General features: G+C 42.8%; 1 protein-coding gene and 1 pseudogene across 2 annotated transcripts in view; one reads left to right on the top strand and one right to left on the bottom strand.

The window, feature by feature from the left end:
- Window positions 1–27,690, top strand: part of TMCC3 (transmembrane and coiled-coil domain family 3) — an 85,277-nt gene that overhangs the window by 35,734 nt on the left and 21,853 nt on the right. Inside the window, exon 1 of one of the 2 annotated variants that reach the window (XM_025403588.1) lies at window positions 620–1,020. The exons of the other annotated variant lie outside the window; for it this stretch is intronic. The gene's annotated coding sequence lies outside the window, so the exon portion shown is untranslated. Of the gene's footprint in view, window positions 1–619; window positions 1,021–27,690 lie in introns of those variants that run through there. 2 annotated transcript variants of the gene reach the window in all.
- On the bottom strand, window positions 26,248–26,554 carry LOC112635451 (annotated as a pseudogene).

The raw sequence follows: 27,690 nt of genomic DNA, 5'->3' as shown, positions 1-27,690 counted from the left end.
CTTGGTTTCTCAGAAGGACTTGTTTAAAACAAGGATGTGATCATCCTAATCCTCTATGCGGCTGCCAAGTGACCTGCAGGATGAACCCCAAGCACCTCTGCATGATTTAAGTGGGACCCTCCGGGTGTGACCCATCTACCATCCCAGTCTTCACCTGCACCAAGTCCTCCAAATCCTTACTTCTCTGTCTGATTCACCTTCTGACAAGCCTTTCTTTCGGCTTTCTTTGACTTTTTCCCCTCCCCCTTTCCTCCTATCTCCCCCTTAGCAGCCCCTCCCAAGTGCTCACATAGCACCAAGTACTCTGCTGACACTTATCAGTGGCTGGCATTGTGTCTCTCCCCCCGGCCACTAGGCCAGGAGGCGGCTGTGCCCCTTTGCCTCCCCCAGCACGCCTTGCCGCGCCTGACACTAGGAGGCACCCAGCAAGTGTCTGTCTCATGAATGAATCAACAGAGAGTCTCCTGACTGCTCACTGTCTTTAAGCCACTTCCCTTCCCTTGGCACTGGCTGGCCCCTTTGCTCTGCCTTCATCACATTGGTGTTTCCTGTGCCCAGTCCACTGCTGGCATTTGCTCTGCCTAACAAGGTTTGTTGAGCCGAGCCCTTTTCCTTATTGGTAAAGAGAGAGTACCAGACCGAGTATCTGTCCTCTTGCAATCCCAGAGTCAGGGTGATTGATAGCAGGCGCCCTTCTAGTCGACCTCCCTGCAAAGATACAGAATGTGGATCTCTTCTGCTGGCAGCACAAAGAGCCCATTTGTACAGCAGAGTGTTGAATACGGTGCATTATTACTGACGTTTGTACTGGGTCCAGTGCAGGGCGTGGAGTTTCTCTGAGACAAACACAGGAATACCCCGAGATAATGTGAGCAGTATCTCCAAAGTCCAGGCTGAGTCATATGGTAGGTGCTGTTTGGAATATCTAGCCTGCCTGCCTTGCAGATTCAGATGCCTCGGGCAGGAGGGTGAACTGGCTGCCGATCCTGCTGTGCTCCTGGGTTTGCTGTGTGGCCCTTGGTAAGTCTCTTCACGGCTCTTGCGTTTCAGCCAGAGTGTGTAAACATGTACTGTGGAGCTTTGTGATCTTTAATATCCTGGGAGATGCCGGAAAGAAATACAATTTGTCTTTGTGCTCTTAATAGTTGTCTTTGTGCTGGCCCAAATCCCTCTAATTTCTCAGTGGGTTTCTAGGCATTTAAACTGCCTAAACGCCTAATGAACCACCAGTCTCCTTAATGTTATGTCCTTTTAAAAATGTCAGTCCAGTGTGAGTGATTTAACAGATGGACAAATATCTGGGTTGGATTGTGCCGGCTACTGGCTGGAGAAGAGCCAGGTCTCCTCCCACCTGCCTGGGAGTTCGAAAGTAACCCCGGGTCTAACCAGACTCTGAGTTGGAATCTAACTTCGTACTTTAACATCTGGTCTTTCGACAAGTGGGCATCTTTGAGTCGTCCTGCCTTTGCCTGGAAACTTGAAACTCTGTAAAACTGACTGTGTAACGCTGCCCAGCCCACCTTGGGGAAGAAGGGTGTGGTGACTGCCTCCAGCTGTGGGAGAGGAAGCAGCTGTGGGGGAAATGGAGAGTGCATCTGAACTGGGGCTCCTTGGACCATGCTTGGACACCCCATAGTGTGGGGTTCATTCCCTGTAGGGTGGTGAAGGCTCAGGTTCATGTGATCTCTGCCCTGGGGCAGCCTTTGATCTCATAGGAAATCTGTATTCACTTGTGGCTCTTTGTCATAGAAGACTTCTGTATATTGACACAAAATGCAATCTTTCTTTCCTTCCCTCAACATTAAAATATTTGCACACATATATTAATTCAGGTGGTTTTTCATAATCCACTCTGTAGCAAAGGTTTGCCCGTTGTTGATAGTGATCCCCAGTCTTCAGAAACCAAAACACCTGGGGGTCGGGGAGGAGGGAAAGTTGGAGAAGTTTGCTGCTTGTCATTTGATCATTTGGGTCTTGGAGGTTACATTTCTGTTGTTTAAAATATAAAAATTAGCAGGGAGTGGTGGCAGTGCCTGTAATCCCAGCTACGCAGGAGGCTGAGGTAGAATTGCTTGAACCCAGGAGGTGGAGGTTGCAGTGAGCTGAGATCGTGCCACTGCACTCCAGCCTGGGCGACAGAGTGAGACTCTGTCTCAAAAAAACAAAAAATTCTGTTGTTTAAAAAAAGAAAAAATTCAGAGGGGCCGGTTGTTCCGACAGCAAATCATCTGATAGCCTTGTAACACTGTGAGTGCAACCGTTTACAGAGCTTGATGCACACAGTTTCCATTGGAATAAAAGGGAAAAGGGCTCCCCAAACTGCAAGAGCACTGCTTGTAAAACAGTCAGAGCTGCTTTCTGTGCCAGGCTGTTCAAAAAGATGTGGGAACAGGGCTTGTCTTGGTTGACAGGCCATTCTGGAGAAAGCCTGACAATGCTGGCAGCCCCTCTGCTCTCCTTCCCACCTGTTCCTTTCTAGTCAGTTTATGGAGAGTAGGTTGTTTTTGCTTCGAGGGGGATTACCTGTGGCCTGGGGGACATTAAAGGGCTTTCTCATGACTACATGCTTCACATTCCTGTGTGTAACCAGTGAAGATAATGATCCAAGAAGATCATTGCAGTGGTGACCTGAGGGTCTTTGAGACCAGTCACAATTTAAGTAGGGTCACAAATTTAGATTTTTTGTTGTTGTTGTTTTGTTTTTGTTTTTTTTAATGGAGTCTCGCTCTGTCGCCCAGGCTGGAGTGCAGTGGTTGGATCTCGGCTCACTGCAAGCTCCGCCTCCCGGGTTCACGCCATTCTCCTGCCTCAGCCTCCCGAGTAGCTGGGACCACAGGCACCCGCCACCACGCCCAGCTGGTTTTTTGTATTTTTAGTAGAGACGGGGTTTCACCGTGTTAGCCAGGATGGTCTCGATCTCCTGACCTCGTGATCCACCCACCTCGGCCTCCCAAAGTGCTGGGATTACAGGCTTGAGCCACTGCTCCCGGCCTCAAATTTAGATTTTAACATTATTACCCAAAGAGTTGAGTATAGAGCCAGAGACAAAGTAATAGGATTGAAAGAAGTCATTCATTCTACAGCTTAAGCAAACACACACACACACACACACACATTTTGTTTATTTTACTGTGTAATTTACTCCATAGTTTTTTTGTTTGTTTTTTGTTTTTGTTTTTTTTTTGTTTTTTTTTTTTTGTTTTGAGACGGAGTCTCGCTCTGTCACCCAGGCTGGAGTGCAGTGGTGCGATCTCGGCTCACTGCAAGCTCCGCCTCCTGGGTTCACACCATTCTCCTGCCTCAGCCTCCTGAGTAGCTGGGATCACAGGCGCCTGCCACCACGCCTGGCTAATTTTTTTGTATTTCTAGTAGAGATGAGGTTTCACTATGTTAGCCAGGAGGGTCTCGATCTCCTGACCTCGTGATCTGCCCATCTCAGGCTCCCAAAGTGCTGGGATTACAGGTGTGAGCCATCATGCCTGGCCTACTCCATAGTTTTTATTTTAAAATGTTTGTAAACTAATATTGCACAAAGAAGATATTCCATTAAGAAATAATAACATGAAACACCCCTGTAGTTATACCCAGGGTAAGGAGATGAACTTGACCTTGTGACCTTCCCTGATTGAGCATCCCTACATCGCAAGCCTTTCCCACCCCCAAGAGGTCATCGCAGCCATAAGGTTTAACTGTTCTTAAGATTTTTCTCTTTTTACCACGTGTGTGTTCATACCTAAACAAGAGCTTGCCTGCATTTGACCTTTATAAAGTAGAATTCATAAAGTATGTGTTCTTTGACTTGCTTCTTTTAAGATGTAATCATTTTATTCTTTTTGAGACGGTGTCTTGCTCTGTCACCCAGGCTGGAGTGCAGTGGCGCGATCTTGGCTCACTGCAGCCTCGACCTCCAAGGCTCATCCTCTTGCCTCAGCCTTCCAAATAGCTGAAACTACAGGTGTGTGTGCCACCATGCCTGGCTAATTTTTTTTTTTTGGTAAAGACAGCATTTTGCCATGTTGCCCATGTTGATCTTGAACTCTGGGCTCATATGATCCACCAGCTGGGATTACGGGTGGGAGCCATTGTGCCTGGCCCATTTTAATTCTTGTAGCTCTGGTTTATTCCATTACACTGTACAAATAAACACAATGTGTGTGTGTATCCATTTTATCGTGTGTGTGTGTATATATATCTCCATTTTATTGCCCATAGGCTTTGGATTATTTGTGTGTTGTCTTTTGTTATTGCTTTTATTGTTTTTCTTTTGCAAGTGATGCTGCTGTGTATATTTTCAATGTGCTCCTAACAGGGGCACTTGATCCTCTAACCTACAAATGGAATTTCTGGGTCTCTAGGGGATGTGCGTGCTCAAATGCCAAACAGTTTTTAAGAATCAGTTAAATTCAAACACTGCAAGTATACCTTGCAGTCTGCTTTTAGCATTGCTTCATTTTAAAATGAATCCTAGAACCACTGAAAAAATTTTAAAAGTGAAAGTAGTTCTATCCTGCTTTGTCTTATGAGAAACTGACTTTAACCTTAAGGAGATAACATTATTCCTTTTTTGTAGTTGTTGCTGTAGAAACGATTTTTGAAGGACAAAACCAAACTTTAAAACTTGAGGCTGGGCATGGTCACTCACGCCTATAGTACCAGCACTTTGGGAGGCCAAGGCGGGTGGATCACAAGGTCAAGAGATCGAGACCATCCTGGCCAACATGGTGACACCTCATCTCTACTAAAAACACAAAAAATTAGCCAGGCATAGTGGCAGGCACCTGCAGTCCCAGCTACTTGGGAGGCTAAGGCAGGAGAATCACTTGGACCCGGGAGGCGGAGTTTGCAGTGAGCTGAGATTGTACCACTGCACGCCAGCCTGGCGACAGAGTGAGACTCCGTCTCAAAAAAAAAAAATTGAGAACCATTTGGGTGCGCTGGCTCATGCTTGTAATCCCAGCTTTGGGAGGCCAAGACAGGCGGATTGCTTGAAACCCAGGAGTTCAAGACCAGCCTGGTCAACATGGCGAAACCTTGTCTCTACAAAAAAAATACAAAAATTAGCCGAACGTGATGGTGTGCACCTGTAGTGCCAGCTGCTCGGGAGGCTGAAGTAGGTGGATCAATTGAGCCCAGGGGGTCAAGGCTACAGTGAGCTGTGATTGCACCACTGCACTCCAGTCTGGATGACAGAGCAAGACACTGTCTCAAAAAACAAACAAAAACACCAAACCTGAGAATCACAGGTGAAACAGTCTAGCCTCAGGAATCACATGAACTGTATGTAAACAGTCTCTAGATGAACTCTGTGACCCTTCATTTGCCACAAATAGATATACAGTTGGCCCTCCACATCCATGGATTTCACATTCATGGATTCAACCAACCAGGGGTCAAAAATATTTAGGAAGAAAAATTGCATTGGTACTGAATAGGTAGAGTGTTTTTTCTTGTCATTATTCCCTAAACAATGCAATGTAACTATTTACATAGCATTTACATTGTATTAGGTATTATAAGTAATCTAGAGATGATTTAAAGTATACAAGAGGATGTATGTAGATTATATGCAAATACTACACTGTTTTATATCAGGAACTTGAGCACTAGCAGATTTTGGTATTTGCAGGAGGTCCTAGAACCAATCCCCCATGGATTCCAAGGGACAACTGTGTATATACGCCTATCATACACTGCCATGGTCTGCTCGTATGAGTATTCTCAGTGAAGAGTCTTTATGGGAAACATCATTGTCCATGAAATACAGATTCAAAGCTATGAGCCTTGGGCAACCCAGTTCTCAGTAGAAATATTTCAGTGGCATTGGTCCCTTAAAAAGACAGTATTTTATGTAGTTATATAAGAAAGATGTAACATTAGTCTACAATATTGTAATGAGATTTTCACTTGAAAACTATGACTTGGCGATTCCAGCTTAGTCCCATAAAATTTGTTTTAGAACTGCCTTTTAAGCCATGGTTTCATTTCCTTGGGAAATGGGATTTAAAATTTCTCTTTTCAGTAAGGAGTTACTTTTCTGAAAGTAATTGCATAAACAAAATTCAGTTAGGGTGAGTTACAAAAATGCTTACTATCCTATAGATTATTTATTTTGCTACCGTTAGTAAAATCGTAGGTCCCTGGAGGATACAAGGAAGCATCTTAAGTGTGCTAATGAAATTTTGCAGGTATTTCCATATTAGTCTCACTTTGAGATACAGGCACTGGGGACTTTTTTTAAAAAATATGAAAATAAGGTGAATTATTCTCTCAAAAAGGGAATATAAAACAAAAGGTATCTGTGTCCCCAGATTCCCAGTCCTATTCCCGAGAGGTAACTACCATCCACAGTTCTTAAGACAGCTTCTAGAAATGTTCATACACATAGAGTATACAATTGTACACGTCTATCATAAATCCCTCCACCTCTCGTTTAAATAAGCACAGATGAGCGTGCACAGTAGGCATAGCCCTGCGTCTTGCTTTTCTCTCTTAACAATTTAGATTGAATAGCTTCCCATGGTAGCCCATTCAGATCCATTTCCATTTTAGTGGCTGCATCATTTTCCATTGTAATAGAATTTTAAAAAGTGGTTCCCTATTGACGGATATCTATGCTGTTTGCAGAATTGGCAGCAGATGGGGTGGTTGGTGGTGGTGGTGGTAGTGGTAGGGGTGGCAGACTATCATTTTTTTAGAAGCAGCATAGAAGAATCAGAGAAGGAGGCAGCAGACTTGTAAATATTTTCATCTCCATTTCTGTTCTTTAAATCTCTTGGAAAAAAAATTTTTTTGCCTGCCTTAAGGTGTTTTCAGAACTATATGGAAGCCCAAAAAGGCTAGATGTGTTTTTCTTGCTAGCCCTTCTTTCCTTGTGGTGACCATGATGGTGAAGGAGATTATGATGTGTAACCAAAACACTGGGGAAGAGGAATGTATTTACATTTGGTGGCTAAAGAAGCTTCCGATTCTCTTCTCTGCTACCTCCAGTGCAAATACACTCTATGGTAACAGGATTATTTGTTTTTAACCTGATTAGCAAGACTTTCTAATAATAATCTGTTTAGACAGGGGAGTTTTCCTTATACAGAGTGTCTTGCTGCATAATATCCATTCGAGGTGGTGTTTGCAAACCCTATGGAGTGCCTTTCCAAATACCCCTTTCCTTCCCTTTCTCCCTGGCTGGCAGAACCTGTTCCTGGAGTGGAGGCTGAAAATGTTATCTGCTGCCTCCCCAGTCTCCCTTGCAACTAGGGCATGGACATGGGACTCAGCCCTGGTCAAAGGGACCCCGGGGGAAATCTACTGAGGAGCTTCTGGAAAATGTTTTCCTTCCTAATAAAATATGAAAGAAGATAAGGATCCTCGTCTATAGCCAGAAACTGTCTACATGTGATTCCTAGAACTACAGTAGCTCTCTTGCCTCCATGTGAGGAGAAGCAGTGGCCTGAGGATAGTGTGAAAAAATGGAGAGAGATTGGGTCTTTGATATCTTGAAGCCGTTTAATTAGCCCTGCCCTCTGTTCTTACTTTAGGAGACCATAGATGTGCCCTTATTATTGAAACTGATTTTATTCAGTTACTGAAGTTATCTTACCTGTTATGTAATTTTACCCATAGGAAATAATATGAAAGTAGCAAAATGACTCAGTTAAGATAGTTGAGTGCCTGCTGTGTTCAAGAGACTATTAATATGAGGCTCTGGGGCTGCAAAAAAATCAAGTTTCTAAGAATATGAGGTCAGAGCAGCAGGAGTCCTAAGTAACCACTGATAACTGGATTTGGGGTGGTCAGAAGTGACTGTGTGGGAGAGGTGAAATTGAGCAGACTCTGAAAGAACTCCTAGGTTTTGGTAAATAGGAAGCTGGGGATGAGGATGCCTGGGGCTTTAGAAAGAACACAGGCTGTTGAATCACACCTGGGTTCAAACCCTGGCTTGCTACTCCCTAGTTTGTGACCTTGTCAATTCCTTGATTTCTTTTTTCTTTTTCTTTTTTTAATTTTTGAGACAAGAGTCTCACGCTGTCACCCAGGCTGGAGTGCAGTGGTGTGATCATAGTTCACTGCAACCTCGAACTCCTGGGCTCAAGGGATCTTCCTGCCTCAACCTCCTGTGTAGCTGAGACTACAGGTGCATGCCACCACACCCAGCTAATTTTTAAATTTTTTGTAGAGATTGGAGGGCATCAGGGGTGGTCTGGCTTAGTTGCCCAGGCTGGTCTCGATCTCCTGGGCTCAAGCCAGAGTGCTGGGATTACAGGTATAGGCCACAGTGCCCAGCCCAAATTCCTTGATATATTTGATACATTGAGCATAAATAACTAGCATAATTGAGGTGAGAACTAGAAATAAAATGTGTCAAACATCTGTCATGCTGATGTGCACGTAGAGGGACACAGTAGATGGCGGCGGTGGAAGGCGTGGTAAAGCCCCATGCATGTGGCATTCCCGAATAAAGGGTGAAGTGACTCCTGAATAAAGGGTCAAATGACCTTGGCATGCTTTGCTTGAGCTGGACAGAGTTCACCTGGATGGCCCGCTAAGAGGCTGAGAGTACAGGATCTGGACAGAGACAGGTTTGAGTCAAGATAATGAAGACTTTGACTTCCGGCTTCAGGAGTTTAAACCTCATCCTGTAGCCAGCCTATGGTGGTGACTACTGAGAGGATCAACCTGGAGAGAGAGGAGTTAGATTGTTGGATGGTCCAGGTGTGCAGTGTGACAGATCTAGACCAGGCAGGTGTCAGGTGTTGGAAGGAGCAGAAGGGTCTGATGTTAGAGTATGTGGGAGGCAAGGGAGAGGTGAGATTGAATGGTGAGTCCCAAAGACTGAATAGCTGTCAGTTATGGAGTGTGAAATTCAGAACAGATGTATAAGACTTTCAGATCATCATATCCTAGGTGGGAACAAGAACAGTTGGAAAGATTTATTGACATTTTTGATGAAAGATGCTATATAAGTGGAAAATAATGATGTTACCCAAATCTGTTTGTCTTTTAATTATTGTCTAATTATGCTTGTCGCTTTACCTCTGTTTGTATATAAAGTTTGATTCCTTTGAAAGATGTGTCCCTTAATAAAATGAACATACCCTTGCCTCCGATTAGATATTATTGAACCCTTTGAGTCAATCCTGTAATATGAAGTATATATTAACTGATTGTTCACTACATGTTTATCCAGGAAGAAAAGCAATCAAGCAAAGTGTTTCTCTGACACAGAGATTGTGGTACTTACAGATATATTTACAATGGCCTTATTAATAAAACATCAGTCATAACATTGAAAGCAATGAATGACATCAGAGTCATTAAAGTATAGAAATCAAATAAATTTTAGTTCATCAAGTTCAGGGTGATATCCTGAGCTGAATGAGAGACTTCATAATGTTCTCAGTTCATGAATTGTAAACAGATGGTCCCCTAACATTTCGAAATGCTAATTAAGATAGGTGGACTGAGTCAGATTAATCAAGTGTACCACATTGTAAATACTGTTATGTAGTTAGCAATCCTTGGCATCTTATTAAGTTCACCTTCTTTCAGGCTGGGCACAGTGGCTCATGCCTGTAATCCCAGCACTTTGGGAGGCCGAGGTGGGCAGATCACTTGAAGTCAGGAGTTCAAGACCAATCTGGCCAACATGGTGAAACCCTGTCTGTTGCGGGAAGTCAGGGACCCCAAATGGAGGGACTGGCTGGAACTGTGGCAGAAGAACATAAATTGTGAAGATTTCATGGACATTTATCAGTTCCCAAAATTAATACTTTTATAATTTCTTAGCCTGTCTTTACTGCAGTCTCTGAACATGAATTGTGATGATTTCATGGACATTTATCAGTTCCCAAAATTAATACTTTTATAATTTCTTAGCCTGTCTTTACTGCAGTCTCTGAACATGAATTGTGATGATTTCATGGACATTTATCACTTCTCTAATAATGCTCTTGTAATTTCTTATGCCTGTCTTTAATCTCTTAATCCCGTTATCTTCATAAGCTGAGAATGTATGTCACCTCAGGACCACTATTGTACAAATAGATTGTAAAACATGTGTTTGAACAATGTGAAATCAGTGCACCTTGAAAAAGAACAAAATAACAGCGATTTTCAGGGAACAAGGGAAGATAAACATAAGGTCTGACTGCCTGCATGGTCGGGCAGAATAGAGCCATATTTTTCTTCTTGTACAGAGCCTATAAACAGACGTGCAAGTAAGAGGATATTGCTGAATTCTTTTCTGAGCAAGGAATACCCTGAGGAAGGAATGCATTCCTGGAGGGAGGTCTATAAATGGCCGTCCCGGGAATGTCTGTCTTATGCAGTTCAGATAAGGACTGAAATACACCCTGGTCTGCAGTACCCTCAGGCTTACTAGGATTGGGAAATTCCAGCCTGGTATATTTTGGTCAGACCAGTTCTCTGCTCTCAAACTCTGTTTCCTGTTAAGATGTTTATCAAGACAATATGTTCACAGCGGGACATAGACCCTCCTCAGTAATTCTAATTTTGCCTTTGCCTTGTGATCTTTATTGCCCTTTGAAGCATGTGATCTTTGTGACCTACTCCCTGTTCATACACCCCCTCCCCTTTTAAAATCCCTAATAAAAACCTGCTGGTTTTGCAGCTCAGGGTCATCACGGTCCTACCAATATGTGATGTCACCCCCGGAGGCCCAGCTGTAAAATATCTCTTTTTGTACTTTTTATTTCTCAGACTGGCCGATACTTAGGGAAAACAGAAAGAATCTATGTTGAAATATTGGGGGCTGGTTCCCCCAATACCCATCTCTACTAAAAATTCAAAAATTAGCCAGGTGTCTATAGTCCCACATACTCAGGAGACTGAGACAGGAGAATCACTTGAACCTGGGAGGCAGAGGTTGCAGTGAGCTGAGATTGCCCCACTGCACTCCAGCCTGGGTGACAGAGCAAGATTGTCTTAAAAAAAAAAGAATAAGAAAAAAGTTCACCTCCTTCCCCAAGGCAAAAGGAAGCCCCATGATTCTTAGGAAACTTGGCATGAGTAAAGCTTCTTGGGCATTTTACCCTTTGGACATAAAATTCATGTTTCCAAATGATACTTCTGCACACCGGCAGTAGTTCCGTAATAGGCTAAGAGCAGGTGTCCCTGAGTGAGAGTTCTCACAGTCTTGTTGCATTGTTAAGGCTCTAGGTCAGGTACAGACCCATGGTTTGGTTGATTGCAATTCCTAGTAAAGAGAAAAAGAGCATCTAGCTTTGACGCTTTCGAGACTGCCTTCTATCCACCCCCTACACACACACTTGTTTGTTTGTTTGTTATTTCTGTTACTAAACTCATTTGGATTTTTTTTTCCACATATAATTGTAGTCATAGTTAGTACCTGGTTCAATGGAGTAGATAGGTGTAACCGTGGTACTTTCCTGCATTCAGGAGAATCTGGGATATCTTCATAAGTATGGCGTAGAGTGAGGGGAATGTGATTTGCTGTGTACATTGAGGGATTTCTCTTTTCAGTCCATAACAGACAGAAGGCATTGCACTCTTCAGGAAATCATCTTTAAGTCCTGCCATTTTGTTCATCATAGGTGAAAACTTTGCTCTTCTTTAGCCCCCTGATGGAAAGTACCAAGGCTGTGATAATAATTGGAGTTCAATTAGTATTGAGCCTGTAGAGGAGAGATGAGTGGAGATGGAATAAATTATGAATCATGTATTTATGAGGCAAAGTGCCTGATTTTCCATATGTAATGAACAGTGTTCTTTTAGGTAAGAACTTAGCTATCCTTGGCTTCAAATGATGCTTAAAAAAAAAAAAAGTCCAAATTACATGAACCCAGCAACCCAGACAGAGGCTCACTTAATGTTGGTATGCAACAAGTGTATATGCATGTCATGACCAATTACACAGATTCATAAATGAACCATTCTTATGTGACATGAACTAAATCCAAAATCCCTCTATACAGTATCGTCACAGTGCTATATTTTTAAAAATTAATAAGAACCTAAACAGTATCTGTATTTAAGATAAGGCTCCTTTTCTTTTTTGATATTCCAAAGTCTCTGTTTCTCAGTATTTTATTTTCAGGATTATAAAAACGCCACCTGCTTTAAAATCCCTGGCTTCCCCTTGTCTGCCTGGTCAGGTGTCGAGCCTCGCGTGGCTTGCAGAGCCTGTTGCAGGTTGTCTGTGTTCTTCTGAGCCTTGTGCCTCCTCCTTTTAGGAATGTTTGCCATGCACCTCTTTTTTGCCCCAGTCCTCAATCATGCCTTGATTTAGAATGACCCATTTAGCCATTCTCAATTTTAGATACTCCAACTTTTAGTTTCCTAAGTACATATTCTAGTTTTTCCTTCTGCAGATACAGTGTGCTCCTTGCTAGGCGCTCAGCAGATTTTTGAGCCACCTCTAAGCCAATTATCACCTTCTCAGAAGCTTCTCAATGAAGCCCCCTGCTTACTTATTTCCTCCCCTTGGTTCCTATAGTACTCGTTACTTTTTTTTTTTTTAAATGAAGTCTCACTCTGTCACCTAGGCTGAAGTGCAGTGGCACAATCATGGCCCTGCAGCCTCAACCTCTTAGGTTCAAGAAATCCTCCCACCTCAGCCTCTCAAGTAGCTAGGACCACAGACACTACCACACGCAGCCTTTTTTTTTTTTTTTTTGTAGAGATGGGGTCTCACTATTTTGCCCTAGCTGGTCTCAAACTGCTGGACTCAAGCAGTCCTCCTGCCTCAGCCTCCCAGAGTGCTGGGATTACAGGTGTAAGCCACTGTGCCTGGCCTTGTTACATTTTTTAATTCTGTATGCCTCCCTGCCCCAACAGTGACCTCTTAGGGCAGAGCTTATCATATTTCTCTGACTCCAGTTCTTTCAACACCCTACTTAGTTCACAAAAGATGCCCAGAAAAACATTTTCAAGTAGCAATTCTGTGTTTTAGGGGGCTTGGTTTGCAACCTCAGTTAATCAGTTCCATTAGCTATCATAAAGACAATTTGGTCTAAGTAAGTAAGCCTTAATTGTACTTTGTGTGCTTTTAGTTAAATTCAGCCTCATTGAGAAACATTGGCTTTCTAAATGACTATTATGTAATAAAACGAGGCATTAGCAATCTGGATCAACATGGTATTAGGATTTTGCTGCATTTTGCAGAATTCTAAATTGCATATTTTTGTATCTAAATCTTATGTATTCAGTTAAACCACAGATATTAATGCCTTGCTAGTACACCATGTGGATTTATGCTCTTTTTCAATGGCTCTTTTATATTCTAAAAACAAATATTTATGAGACAGTGTCATGAAAGTTTGGGAAACTTTAAAAATGTTAAAGAGCTGACAAAATGCATTACAGGTTGACATGCTAATGAAATTTAAGGGTTATTTTTCCTGCTAGAATTGAGCAATACTGTACGTTAACATTTATTCATTGTGTATTTATAATATTGTAGGTGCTATAAAGATAATAGTTTTGACAGCTCCTGCGTTTTTGTTTTTTTGCATCCTATATTTTACTTTTTTGAAGTTTCACTTACAGTAAAGTATATACATCTTAAATGTACAGTTGGATAATTGTTACCTGTGTATATGCCCTGAGTAACTGCCACCTGGATCGTTATCGGCGCCCCACTGCTTCCTGGTGCCACCTCCTGGTAAATCATTCTCCCTACCCCTACTTCCTCGCAAAAGGTAACCACTCTTCTCACCTCTGTAGCATGCTGATCATACAGCATCACATTTTTGTGTGTGGCTTCTTTCATTAAGTGTTACACACATGAGATTTGTCTGGGTTGTTTGTTAAACAGTTGTTCATTCCTTTTGTTGCATATAGTTTTTAACGACTTGTTGCTTAAATTTTATTTTGGTAAATAAGATTCATTATAAAGGGCCAGCTAGGATGGCTCATGCCTATAATTCCAGCATTTTGGGAGACCAAGATGGGCAGATCACATGAGGCCAGGAGTTCAAGACCACCCTGGCCAAGATGGCAAAACCTTATCTCTACTAAAAACACAAAAATTAGCCAGTCTTGGTGTTGCACGTCTGTAATCCCAGCTACTCGGGAAGCTGAAGCATGAGAATCACTTGAGCCTTGGAGGCGGAAGTTGCGGTGAACTGAGATCGCACCACTGCACTCTAGCCTGGGTGACACAGCAAGACTCTGTCTCAAAAAAAAAAAAATAAGATTCATTATAAAGAATAATATTCAGTTTGTGTTAGTTGGTCTGTGCTAATAATTTTATTAAGAAGACTATTGGCATTTTGCGTGTGGGGTGCCAGCCTTACAGACCTAGTAGTAACAGAACTGCTGCATATAAGAGCTGCAAGGCCCTTAGAGTTTGCAGAGTTCAACCACTTTGCTTCTTCACGAGGACCTAAGGTTAATTTGATCCCAGGTGCCCCGAGTGATCGAGTTCAGTTGTCTTCTTGAGGTCGCTGTTGCTGTGTCACAATTCAAACTTGATTAGGTGGATGTCCGTAGTTAACAGGAAAGCAATCTTGGAAATTTAGAAATCCACCTGGGCATGGTGGTGCCTGCCTGTAGCCTCAGTTACTTGGGATGCAGAGGAAGGAAGATCACTTGAGTCCAGGAGTTGGAAGCCAGCCTGGGCAACACAGCAAGACCTTGTCTCTAAAAGAAATTAAAAGAAAGAAGAAAATGTAGAAATCTCTAATTAGCAAGACTTGGAGTTTCAGTTATCTACAAATTTCATTCACTCATCTAGAATACTTCCCTTAGTGTCAATTAAATGAGGTGTTACTGACTGTTCATGGAACTTCATCTTTTATTAAAACCTATTCTTAAAAGGAAGGGGAAAATGTAACCAGTGCACATGTTTGCTATGGCACTTTCAGTTTTAGCGCACTGTCTTGAACTTTTGATGTTCCTAGATTTAGTTCTTTTAAAGCCCTGTGAAAACCACAAGGATTGTTCTCAGTATAGGAGGTCTTAGGGTAAGTTCTGAATCTGTGATCTCTGCAAGTGAAAGACCAATCCCTAATCTTATACCTTTCTGCTAAGGTCATAATGATTCACAGGAAGTTTCATAGAAAGGATTTTGAAGGAGAGATTAGTAGACTCAGCAATGGAACATTAAATCCTTTATTGGCCAGGAAGTAACCACAGAACATTCTTCAGAATGTTAGAGACTTCCTTAAGTATGATTAACAAACATAGGGACAAGTGGCTTGTCTTTTTTCTAATTATAAAGCACTGTTTTTCAAACAGGATTATGGTCATGAAATAAATTTGATGAGTACCAACTATCACTTTATATACTTATATGGAAAAGCAGAAGGAACATCACAGCAAATAGTCATCTACCTTACCCAGATTCAACAATTTAAAATGTTATTTTCTTTGTGTGTGTTTGTAACCTGTTAAAAGTAAGTGATATGCAGACATCAGGGTACTTTGTTTCTTTTTTCTTTTCTTTATTTTATTTTTTATTTTTTGAGATCGGGTCTCACTCCATCACCCAGGCTGGAGTCCAGAGGCATAATCTTGGTTCACTGCAACCTCTGCCTCCCAGGTTCAAGTGATTCTCCTGCCTCAGCCTCCCCAATTAGCTGGGATTACAGGCGCATACCACCATGCTCAGCCAATTTTTTAGGAGAGGTGGGGTTAGCCAGGCTGGTCTCGAACTTCTCACCTCATGTGATCCACCCACCTTGGCCCCCCACAGTGTTGGGATTACAGCATGAGCTACTGCGCCCAGCCTTCTTTTTCGTTTTTTGAGACAGAGCCTCGCTCTGTTGCCGGGGCTGGAGTGTAGTGAGTATAGTGGCACGATCTTGGCTCACTGCAGTCTCCGCCTCCCAGGTTCAAGTGATTCTCATGCCTCAGCACCCCCCTGAGTAGCTGAGATTACAGGCATCTACCATCAAGCCCAGCTAATTTTGTATTTTTAGTAGAGATGGGCTATCACCATGTTGGCCAGGCTGGTCTCAAACGCCTGGCCTCAAGTGATCTGCCCGCCTCAGCCTCCCAAAGTGCTGGGATTACAGGCATGAGCCACCAAGTCCAGCCAGGGCACTTTGTTTCTAACATGTATCTGCAAACAAGGACTATTTCTACATAACAAAATTAACAAAAGTAATTATAATTTCTAATATCCAGTTGTCCAGAAAATTGGGTAACTGTAAATACAGTTACATTGTGTGTAGTAAAGATAAGTAGTATTTTTACGAAACTTGTGTTTTAATTAGGTGTGTGCATGTATACATGCACATACATATGTATGTATATATTGGTAAACATGTATTTCTTTCTTAGACATCTCATTCAGAATTTGTTACGGCATAGAGAAATTGGGTTCGTATATAGGTATTTGCTGCTCAGTGATACTGTGCATTCTGTGCTGAGTGTCGTATGGCACCTAAGAAAGTGAATGCTTTCAGTAACTAGTAAAAAACCCAGCAAAGATGATAAAACAAGGAGGGACCCACCTAACAGTATACATAAGAGCCAGAATGGATCAGGAAGGAGAAGAAGTCCTTTGGAAAGTCCTCATGGAAGAGATCTTGAAGGAATGGTAGGATTTGGATATGACAGAGGCCTTGAGATGCTGTGTCCAGAAGGGAATGGTGTAAGTATTGAGGTGAAACAAAGTCCAGAAATGTGTTCATGTACCATAGTGCTGAGATTGGTGGATGGTGACGGAAGGAGGAAGACATTGGAAGTTGAATAGGAAAAATTTACTCAGGGCTTAAGTACCAGCAAGGGGAGGAATCCAATCTCCTTATTGAAGGAAGAATCATTGAACATCTTAAGCAGTGTTTTAATGTGATGGAAGTGGGAGTTTAGAAGATCAGTGTAATTACTTCCTATAGACTAGATGGAAGGACTAGAACACTGAAAACAAGGAAACCCAGTTAAACTGTTGCCTTTGCTATAGGTGAGATAGGAAATGAGTATATGGATTAAGATAGATGGCCCTGCCGGGCGCGGTGGCTCACGCCTGTAATCCCAGCACTTTGGGAGTCCGAGGCGGGCGGATCACAAGGTCAGGAGATCGAGACCATCTTGGCTAACACGGTGAAACCCCGTCTCTACTAAAAAATACAAAAAACTAGCCGGGCGAGGTGGCGAGCGCCTGTAGTCCCAGCTACTCGGGAGGCTGAGGCAGGAGAATGGCGTAAACCCAGGAGGCGGAGCTTGCAGTGAGCTGAGATCTGGCCACTGCACTCCAGCCTGGGCGACAGAGCGAGACTCCATCTCAAAAAAAAAAAAAAAAGATAGATGGCCCTCAGGATAGCAAGGAAGGGTCAATCTGGAGAGAAACTACCACGCCAAAAAACAAAACAAAACAAAACAAAAACAGGTAACAGTTATAAAGAAGAGATGAAGGAGAGAGAACATCAGTAAAATAATTATGCTGTTTATACCTAAGGTCATGGAATTAAGTATAACCCAGTCCCCAACCCCCCCATATAATATCTGTAAAAACAAGCTTCCAAGCATAATTCATATTCATTCATTCATTTTCTCTCTCTCCCCCCACCCCTCCTTTTTTTAGAGACGGGGTCTTGCTGTGTTACCCAGGCTGGCCTCCAACTCTTGGGCTCAAACGATCCTCCTGGCTCAGCTTCCTGCGTAGCTGGGGCCACAGGCACATGCCACTGTGCCTAGCCATGCCAGTACTCTCAAAAAGTAGGCTAAGGAGGCTTTTTAGAGAAAGTAGCAAGTTATAATCATTAGATATGCCTTTCTAATACGATTTTCTCTTGTTTTGCTTAAAGACTTGGAGGTGGAAATGTTAGACGTCTGTCTTGAGGGTCTTACTTCAGAGTCCTAGTTTTACTAAAAATAGCAACATAGAAGATACTTGACAATTATAAAAACATTAAGAGCTGGCTGTTGAGAATGTAAAGTTTAGTGATTTTACGTAAGGTACCTTTATACAAGTCAAATTAAATACTAGGTAAGACTGTAAAGCAGTGTCTTAGGCTTTTGTGTGTGGGGGGGGGTTGGTATCTTTTAAAAATTATCTTTCCTGTTCAGGTTCATTGAAACTTGATTCTTATGGGACCTCCTGGTATGAATTTGAGATCCTGTTCTCCACTCTCCACCCTCCTTTCTGCTGCAAGATACATAGACAAGCAGCAGTTTGTGTGCACACAAACACTCCATGCATGTGAGAGCAATGGGGACAATGATCGGCTTCTGTTGAAAGATCTTAATGATGGTGACAGCAGCATCACTGTTCTTGGCTCTGGAGTCTTCTGAAGAACCCGCCTATCTGGGGTATGTTAGGTTTAATAAACCATGGCCAACACTTAAAGCATTTACTCTGTACAAGACCCTATCATGAATTCCTGTAATCCTCACAGTCACACTGTGAACTAGTAGATACTGCTGTCCTCATTTTACAGATGAGAAAATTAAGGCATAGAGAAAGTAACTTGCCCAAGATGAGGTAATTCACATGGCAGTGCTGAACCTAGGCAGTCTGGCTCTGAAATCTCTGCCTTGAACCACTGGCTTATGCTACCACCCTGGAAGCACACCTTTATTTAGGATACATGGCTGTGGAATCAGAGCTTTCCCATGAGGTCTGAGCTGCCTGGTTGCTGCGAGTGTTGTGGGTGGGTCCTGGAAGTCTGTTGCTTGTGTTTTGGAAATATAGCCAACCCAAATATAGACTTAGGTTCTAAGAAGGGTCATGGTACCGTGTTTATCTTTAAAATCACAGCCCACTATTCTTTTTTTTTTTTTTTGTCGTTTCTTTTATCCCAGTTCACAAAACAGTATGATCTTAGAGGAGGACTGTTCTCTGCCTGAAACACGAATCTTTGGAGCCTTTAAACGTCTGTGGCTGTGGGAGAAGAAAGCCTCCTCTTATTGATAGCAGAGCATTTAATGACTGTAGAACCTGCCGGAGCTTTAGCCAAAGAGGGAGTTTATGTATAAGCCGGCCTTGAGGATCTTTGGTAGTGGGTAAAACAGAAGTAACCCACATTTTTTATTATGCAAGATATCTTGGGATTTAAGCTCGTTTCTTTCCTATTTATGAATGTCAAATTGAGAACATCTCCAGTAATTGCCTTGTGGCACCAAGGAGTCTAAAGGAGTCTGTATTTGCTCTTCTGGTTTCTCTATCATACATATTTTTCACATTTGCAGTATTTAATGGTGACACAATGGTTTGAGTAAACTAAGTAAATTTGAGGGGTTTTAGGGGTTATAGGTAACAGATTATGTATGATAAATGGTTTGGCATACACAGAGCTCAAGAAAAGGTAGGATATTCCTGGAGCCAGGTGCACCTGCGCTGGAATCACACAGCTCTGCCACTTACTAGCTTTGAGTCACTTTTCTGAGAAGATGGGAGTTTTAATTCTAATATCAGATTCTTGAAAGGAAAAATAAAATAAGGTGCCAAAACCATTTAGAAAATTATTTGATGCTGATGAGTCCTCAGTAACTGGTGGCTTCTCTTTTCTGATAAACTTGAATGATCCTGGCAAGATTCTGTCCTCTCTTGAGCCATTCTTCTTGAGGCCTGCTTGTGTCCTTTAAACAAGTCGTTGCCTTCTTGGACTTTGGAAGGTGAAAGGACTCCTTCATTTCTGTGGTCCTGTTCTATCAAATTGTGATTTCCTAAGGGACAAGAAACTACATTTCAGAACCTTGCTGCTGCATTAGAGAAATTATTTTATTTTCATTATTTATTTATTTACTTTTTGAGACAGAGTCTCGCTCTGTCGTCCAGGCTGGAGTGCAGTGGCACGATCTTGGCTCACTGCAACCTCCGCCTTCCAGGTTCAAGTGATTCTCCTGCCTCAGCCCCACTGAGTAGCTGAGATTATAGGCTTACACCACCACATCTGGCTAGTTTTTGTATTTTTAGTAGAGACGGGGTTTTGCCATGTTGGACCAGGCTGGTCTCAAACTCCTGACCTCAGGTGATCCACCCGCGTCCTCCCAGAGTGCTGGGATTATGGTCGTGATCCACTGCACCTGGCCTGAGAAATTATTTAAGACTGCTTCCTTATGTCATCACAAATAGTGGATTGAGTCAGAACATATGGGTGTGTCCAAAGGAGGAGGAACCTGAGCTGTCTGCCACAGTTACAATGGTCCCCCCAGGGAAAAGGTCCCTTAGGGAGGAAAGGATCACACCTGCATATTCTGAACGTGGGAGATCTTAATTTTTTTTTTCTTTTTCTTTTTCTTTCTTAGAGACAGAGTCTGGCTTTGTCGTCCAGGCTGGAGTGCAAGGGAGCAATCATAGTTCACTGCAGCCTGAAACTCCTGGGCTCAGTCAGTCCTCCTATCTCAGCCTCCTGAGTAGCTGGGACTACAGGCATGCCACCATGCCTGGCTCATTTTTTTTTTTTTTTTTTTTTTTTAATAGGGACAAGGACTTACTATGTTGCCCAGGCTGGTCTCAAACTCCTGGGCTCAAGTGATTCTCCTGCCTCTGCCTCCCAAAGTGCTGGGATTATAAGCATGACCCACCATACCCGGCAATATTTATCATTTGGTAATTGATCACCTATATTCTGCTTGGAGCAGTGAAGAGCCATGAAACACATCAGTTTCCTGTTTGACCTCTCACATGTGTCACAAGCCATGAACCATTCACAGTCTGGTCTGTTTTGAAAGCAACCCAACACAACCTCAGCTGCAGATTCTTCTTGATCTCATTGCAAACAGCTGAGCAAATGTAAACAACTAGGGCAGCCACTTGTCCCTAAACAACTGGCTGCCCTAGTTGGCTGCTAGTCAACAACTGATTCACTTAATAAGAACTAAGGTCCTATTGAGGAAAGAGTGTGGAGCAGACACAGGTGGCCTAGTAGATGATAGATGATCCTTGTCTCCAAGGAGGCATCCAAATGTTGGAGAAACAATGTGTTATTCAAACACATGTCATACCTAGAAAAATAAGCACTGTATGAGGAATCAGTGCAAATGGGGGGAAGCACAAAGGAAGCAGTCAATACTAGCTGGGCGTGGGGGTGGGAGAACCTTTGTGAAAGAGACATTGTTTGACTTGGTCCTTGAAAGGTGAATTGGGAAGGAGACCATGCTAGGGTGAGGAACAAACACAGAAATAGCAAAGTGCATGCAGTGTCCAGATGTGACTGGCTCATCACACACATGGAATAAGATGGAGGTTAAAAACTAGACTTTAGTACAAATCCTGGGTCTATGTCTTCTTAGCTGTCACCATAACTTTTTGATGCCTCCCACTTTCAAATCTGCAAGGCAGAGCTAATGACATGGAGATATGAGGATTAAAGGAGGGTGTATATAAAGGTCCAGCCTTACTCTAGGGGCTGTACATAGATGTGCTTAAAACATCATGATGGATGGATCTGCTGGAAAAGGACTAGGATAGGACCCTGATCAAGAGAGCCTTAAATTCTTTGTTAAGTATTTCATACTTCAGGGAACATTAAAGATCTTTGGGAAAGAACAGGGTATAATCTGATTTATCTTTTGAAAAGATGATTTTATTCAACTCAGGGAAATCAGAGTTTTTATGTTGATGGCCTCATTTGAAGGCCAAGCACAACTTCAAAGTAAGGCTGTTTTTCCATGCCAGAAATAAATGCTGTACCAAAATATTGATTGAATGTACTTTTCATGGACATTTTTTTTTATTTAAGTGGAATGCTATATTATTTTGATACAACTAAAGGCAGCTTTTTAGTTCTAATTGCCATTTGGTGATAATACTGCTGGCTTATATTAGAAAAATAAAACTGCGCAAAATTAGCTTCAGCATTGCAAAGGGAAAGAAATGACTGTTGATCAGTTTTTCTTCTACTCTTGAAAAGCTACTTATTTCTAAGCCTTGTCTGATAGCTAGTAGTAGTCTGATCCATTTATAAGAAAATTCTATACTGCAAATCATCCAGTATATATGTTTTTCCCCCCAGTATTTGTTATACTACCAAAAATAAATGAAACCCTCACCCTCAGAGAATAATTTAATTATGAGGCTTGCATACGCTTTGGGAATGCACTTTGGGGCTCCAGTACCAAACACTATTTCCTGGCTTAGTCTTACGTAGCAGCTTGTCAAAGGACATGAGCCAATTTGTGACCATGATGTGGCTTTCTCTGGATGCCCTAGGAATGGGGATGGGGAAGCAGTGGTGCAGGTTCATGAGCTGGGTATGTTTGACCACATTCCCCCTATGAAACATAGGATTGCTGGTGTAGTGTTCATCTCCGGGCAAGATGACATACCTAGCCTCTTAATAAGCAGGTTAAAGTATACCCACCTCTTTCCACTAAGATGATGATTACGATAAGACACATGGAAGATATAGTTAGAGTAATGCTAATATCCAAAAGTCAAAAAAGGAGGGGAAAACAAATAGGCTGATCACCAGATCTAACTGAGTGACTCTAAGTTTGATTCTGAATTTCCTAGCATCCAAGGCAAAAAGGGAAACAATTATTGTTATCTGATAGATAATACTGCACACCCTTGTTATATTCACGTATTTATCTAGGAAACTGTACTTTAGGAGACAAATTACTTTCCCCGTTGTGCAGGGTGCCTATAGTGAACACAGCACAGTCTGAGAGAGCTCGTTCAGGCTGGAGATGCCAAAGGACTCTGCAAGACAGGCGCTGGATTTGTAACTCTTGTTTAGAAACTTACACTAAGTACAGGTCCCTTCCAAGAAGACCCGCCCTGCGTGTTTTAGGGGTAAGTGAGGTGGTGAGTGAATGTGATGGGAAATGGAGAAGCCTGGGCCACTGGGGCACGGCAGTAGGCAGACCCTCTGCTCCCAGGTGTAGCCTCTTTTCTCTGCTCTCTAAGGGCCTCCAAGACTCGTTTTTCCTGGGGGCGGTTCTCCTGGAGTAAACATGCTATTCCCACATCCCTTTCCTTGCTGGCTTCCCCTCTTCCTGGGAAGGTTCTACTGACAGACACTGCCAGAAACCTATGGGAATGAACAAGCATGGATGGGAAATTTTCCAGAACTGCCCCCAAAAGACCTTAAGTTTAGTGCCCAGCAGCTCTTGCTCACGCCTTTTCTCCTTCTCTTCTGAGTTAGGAACTAAAAGCTTTAGTGGACATTTGTTGTATGTTTAGTCCTAAAATTAGGCCTGGTTCTACCAGGTGGCTCACGCCTGTAATCCCAACACTTTAGGAGGCTAAGGCGAGAGGATAGCTTGAGCCCAGGAGTTGAAGGTTGCAGTGAGCTAGTGATTGCATCATTGCACTCCAGCCTGGGTGACAGAGTGACAGACCTTTTCTCTCTCTCTCTCTCTCTCTCTCTCTCTATATATATATATATATATGTGTGTGTGTGTGTGTATTTAATTTAAAAGGCATGGTTCTTAGTTCCCAGGCCTGGAGATGTAAGGGGCAGATATTAAATGCATACTTTCCTTTCCCAAACTTGCTCATTTTCAAGGTACACGGGGTCCCCAGAGACTCCCTGCTTCTCTTAGAAGTTGCCTTTTTTGGGTGTTGCCTCATATCCCTCCACAGTTTCCTCCCCAGGGACTGTGGCTGTCCTTGCCCTGCAATTGGTGCTCATGTAAGGTTGGTCTATTTTTATCACCATAGCTTTCCCTTCTACTTCTCAAAGGACATTCTTGCTGAATCTGGCCTTTCTCCCCCTTTAATTTAATTCTTACGTAGATTTAGTACGTAGAAATCTTTACCGGGTCAGACTAATTTTGTAAAGGGTTAGTTTGTATTTATTGGAAGTGTGATTTATAAACTATTTTGAAGAAAGATACATTTTTTAAGTGCATGTAACTCAAAGTAGATTACCACTGTTGCCTGGTAGAGGCTTAATGAGAAGATAATTATTTCTAATTACAGTATCAAGTGTTTGTGAGTGCTTGAGGATGCTTGAAGAATTTGTTTTTGAGAATCTTAAACACTGCCTAATCTCCTTTACACTCTTAATTTGCAGTGTCTGAAGAAAGGATTGGGTCATGAAAGATATGTGTATTCTAGCCTCTGTTCCAAATGATCCCTAATTTCAGAGTAACAAGATTTTACTTTACCTGCTCTCAGGAAATAGAATTCTTCTTCTTCTTCCTTTTTTTTTTTTTTGAGATGGAGCCTGTTGTCCAGGCTTGAATGCAGTGGCATAGTCTTGGCTCACTGCAACCTCTGCCTCCAGGGTCCAAGTGATTCTCCTGCCTCAGCCTCCCGAGTAGCTGGGATTACAGGCACCTGCCACCATGCCTGGCTCTTTTTTTTTTTTTTCCTTTTTTCTTTTGAGACAGAACCTTGCTCTGTCACTCAGGCTGGAGTGTAGTGGTGCGATCTCTGCTCACTGCAACCTCCACCTCCCAGGTTCAAGCAATTCTCCTGCCTCAGCCTTTTGATTAGCTGGAATTACAGGTGCCTGCCAACATGCCCGACTAATTTTTGTGTTTTTATTAGAGACGGGGTTTCGCCATGTTGGCCAGTCTTGTCTCGAACTCCTGAACTCAGGTGATCCGCCCACCTGGGCCTCCCAAAGTATTGAGATTACAGGCGTGAGCCACCGCGCCTGGCCGAAGATAATTATTTCTAATTACGGTATCAAGTGTTTGTGAGTGCTTGAGGATGCTTGAAGATTTTGTTTTTGAGAATCTTAAACACTGCCTAATCTCCTTTACACTATTAATTTGCAGTGTCTGGAGAAAGGATTGGGCCATCAAAGATATATGTATTCTAGCTCCTGTTCCGAATGATCCCTAATTCCAGGGTAATGAGATTTTACTTTACCTGCTCTCAGGAAATCGATTTTTTTTTTTTTTTTTTTTTTTTAGCTGGAGCCTGTTGTCCAGGCTTGTATGCAGTGGCGCAATCTTGGCTCACTACAGCCTCTGCCTCCGGGGTCCAAGTGATTCTCCTGCCTCAGCCTCCCGAGTAGCTGGGATTACAGGCGCCTGCCACCATGCCCAGCTCTTTTTTTTTTTTTTTGCATTTTTAGTAGAGACAGGGTTTCACCATGTTGGCCAGGCTGGTCTCGAACTCCTGACCTCAAGTGATCCACCCGCCTCAGCCTCCCAAAGTACTTAAATTACAAGTGTGAGCCACTGCGCCTGGCCAGAAATAGAATTCTTGAGGCTAGAGAATTTCTTTTGTCAGTGATGCCAAGAAAGGAAGAAGGGGGGATGGGAGGAATAAAACCTTTATGGCAAAACTACTGACTCAGTTCCCGTGCGGTACACGGTGCACTTATTTAAAGTCCAGAGTGTGCTATTGTCAGACTTGAACTATGAAAGGAAATGTTCCTTGTCTAAACAAATTAGAACAAACACTGTACTAAGATACTCTCCTAATAAAATGTCCTTCTGGATACCATATGAAGATCCTTAAGATTTTTTCTCTCCAGCACACCATGAGGAAAGTGCAGCTTTCTTCTAGCAAATGTAGGTATTGAATATTCTGTGTAGGTGTCCCATGAAGGTATTAATATGTTTCTGGTAACAGATGACGAGGAGCCTTATCCAGCCTCTGGAGTTATTTTTCCAGTATAGGTTAGCTCTGTTAGCAAGGATGCAGGGACCCGGTGGTTCAGTTAGCTTCCCTGGGTTCCCTGTTCACTGACTCTGACTAGACATTTTGCAAGTGCATGTCAAATGTGACCCCAGGATAGCAAGAGGGAGATGGACTAGTGGTGTCATATGTATATATTTAGAGACAGGGTCTCCCTGTGTTGCCCAGGCTGCCAGGCTGGAGTGCAGTGGCGCAATTCGTGCTCACTGCAACCTCCGTCTCCCAGGCTCCTGACACTCCTGCCTCAACCTCCCAAGTAGTCAGGATTACAAGTGCACGCCACCATGCCTGGCTCATTTTGGGTTTGTTTGTTTCTTTTGGTAGAGACAGGGTTTCATCTTGTTGTCCAGGCTGGTTTCGAACTCCTGGGCTCAAGCAATCTCCCCTCCCAAAATGCTGAGATGACAGGTGTGAGCCACCGCATCCAGCCACTGTATCTTATGTATTTCTTTTTTCTTCTTCTTCTTATGAGGAAACACCAATTTTAATTTAAAGAAAAAAAAATCAGAAATTGTGAGAATAATAGAGCAAGACAAGTCCTGAAAAACAGCTCTGCGTCTTGATGGTCATTATTTATTGGAAGAGCTTTAGAAAAATTACAATGCCATTTAGCTTAAGAAGTTGTGAATTATCTGCAAATCAATTCATTTCAGGAGTGGGAGAATCCCCAGAATTATTTCTTAATATCAGAATGTATGCAGGTTTCTCTTTTGAATGTCTTATACATTTAGAAAGGATACTGTACAAAGTCTCCTATTTTCCATACAGGACAAATGGTTTCAGCCAACTGTCAGTGGAGGGGCAACCAGCACAACCATCTCCCTGCACAAACAGCATTGGAATATTCTGCTTCCTTGATATATGTATCTCTTCATATGTTTCTTCATCAGTTTCTATAGTAGTCACAGTTTCTTCCTCCTCTTCCAAGATCATATTTAAATATTGATCATAAGCATGTGATCTGCCTTGAAGCTCTCAGTCATTTCTCATTTGCACATAAACTCGCTCATCTAGGCTGAGCCCGATAACCTCCAGGGGCTCCTCTCCAGCGTTGGTAGTTTGTTGCTGGTCCGCGTCGTCTGACATGTTTCAAACCCTGCGCCCTCTCCCGCCTCTCGCCAGAACACGCGAGCAACTCCAGTCTCCGGAAGCGTGAGGACACAACCCTTCTAGTTTCTGATAGAAAAGCTCCTGTTCTTTTGGGAGAACACACAAAGGTACCCCACTGTGGGGCCATGCTGAGCAGTACCTGCGTCTCCCAGCTGTATCAGCCAGTACAGAGAAGGGCGCCCTCCCTTCCCTCCAGGCAGATCAGGGTTTTTCTGCTGTTTGCCTTTTCCCACGTGGGCAGGTATGAACCCCTCACTCCCTAGGCTCTTAGGGACAGGGGTTCTTTCTCCAGAGGTCCTTTATCTTTTATTTTTATCTTCTGCTTTTATCTCATTCTCTCTCTTAGTGATTGTAAGTGCGTAGGCGTTGTTCCAATACAAGCAGCAAGCTTTTTTTTACCTTCATAAAGTTATTTGGACCAAATCACTGTTTATGTTTTAGAATATGGACCCAAGTGGATCCCTTGAAGCCAGGAGTTCAGGACCAGCCTGGCCAACATGGTGAAAGCCCGTCTCTTCTCAAAACAAAAAAAAATTAGCTGGGCATGGTGGCACTCACCTGTAATCCCAGCTTCTCTAGAGGCTGAGACAGGGGAATCGCTTGAACATGGGAGGTTGCAGTGACCCGAGATCGCGACACTGCACTCCAGCCTGGGTGGCAGAGAGAGACTCTGTCTCAAAAAAAAAAAAAAAAGAGTGGATTTTATAGACCATATCAAACCTGATTGGTGTGGCTCCAGGAAGCCACACCAGTGCTGTGGACACAAAGTTACATCCATGATTATTTCAAGTTCAACCTGAGGGAGAATTTTCTGACAGAGTAGTCTAAACCAAGCCCAGATTATCCATACAATGGGTGACCATGTTAAGGGCATTGCAGAGGTTCTCGCAGGATCTGGGGCTGAGCTGGTACAAATCTTGCTAAGTCTTGCATATTTCATAAGCCTGAGTTGAGCCCCACCTAAGCTATTTATTATTCATGGACTTCAAGAAACATACCCTTTACAAACCTTGGGTTTTTCATAAAAGCCTTGGTGTGAAGAATATATGAATGCATAAAAAAATCTTTAGCGCAGTGCCTGACTCACAATAAAAGTGTTCAGTCATTGTTAG

Source organism: Theropithecus gelada, chromosome 11, assembly GCF_003255815.1.
Source record: "Theropithecus gelada isolate Dixy chromosome 11, Tgel_1.0, whole genome shotgun sequence".
Taxonomy (NCBI): domain Eukaryota; kingdom Metazoa; phylum Chordata; class Mammalia; order Primates; family Cercopithecidae; genus Theropithecus; species Theropithecus gelada.
This window is presented reverse-complemented; position numbering and strand designations above follow the sequence as displayed.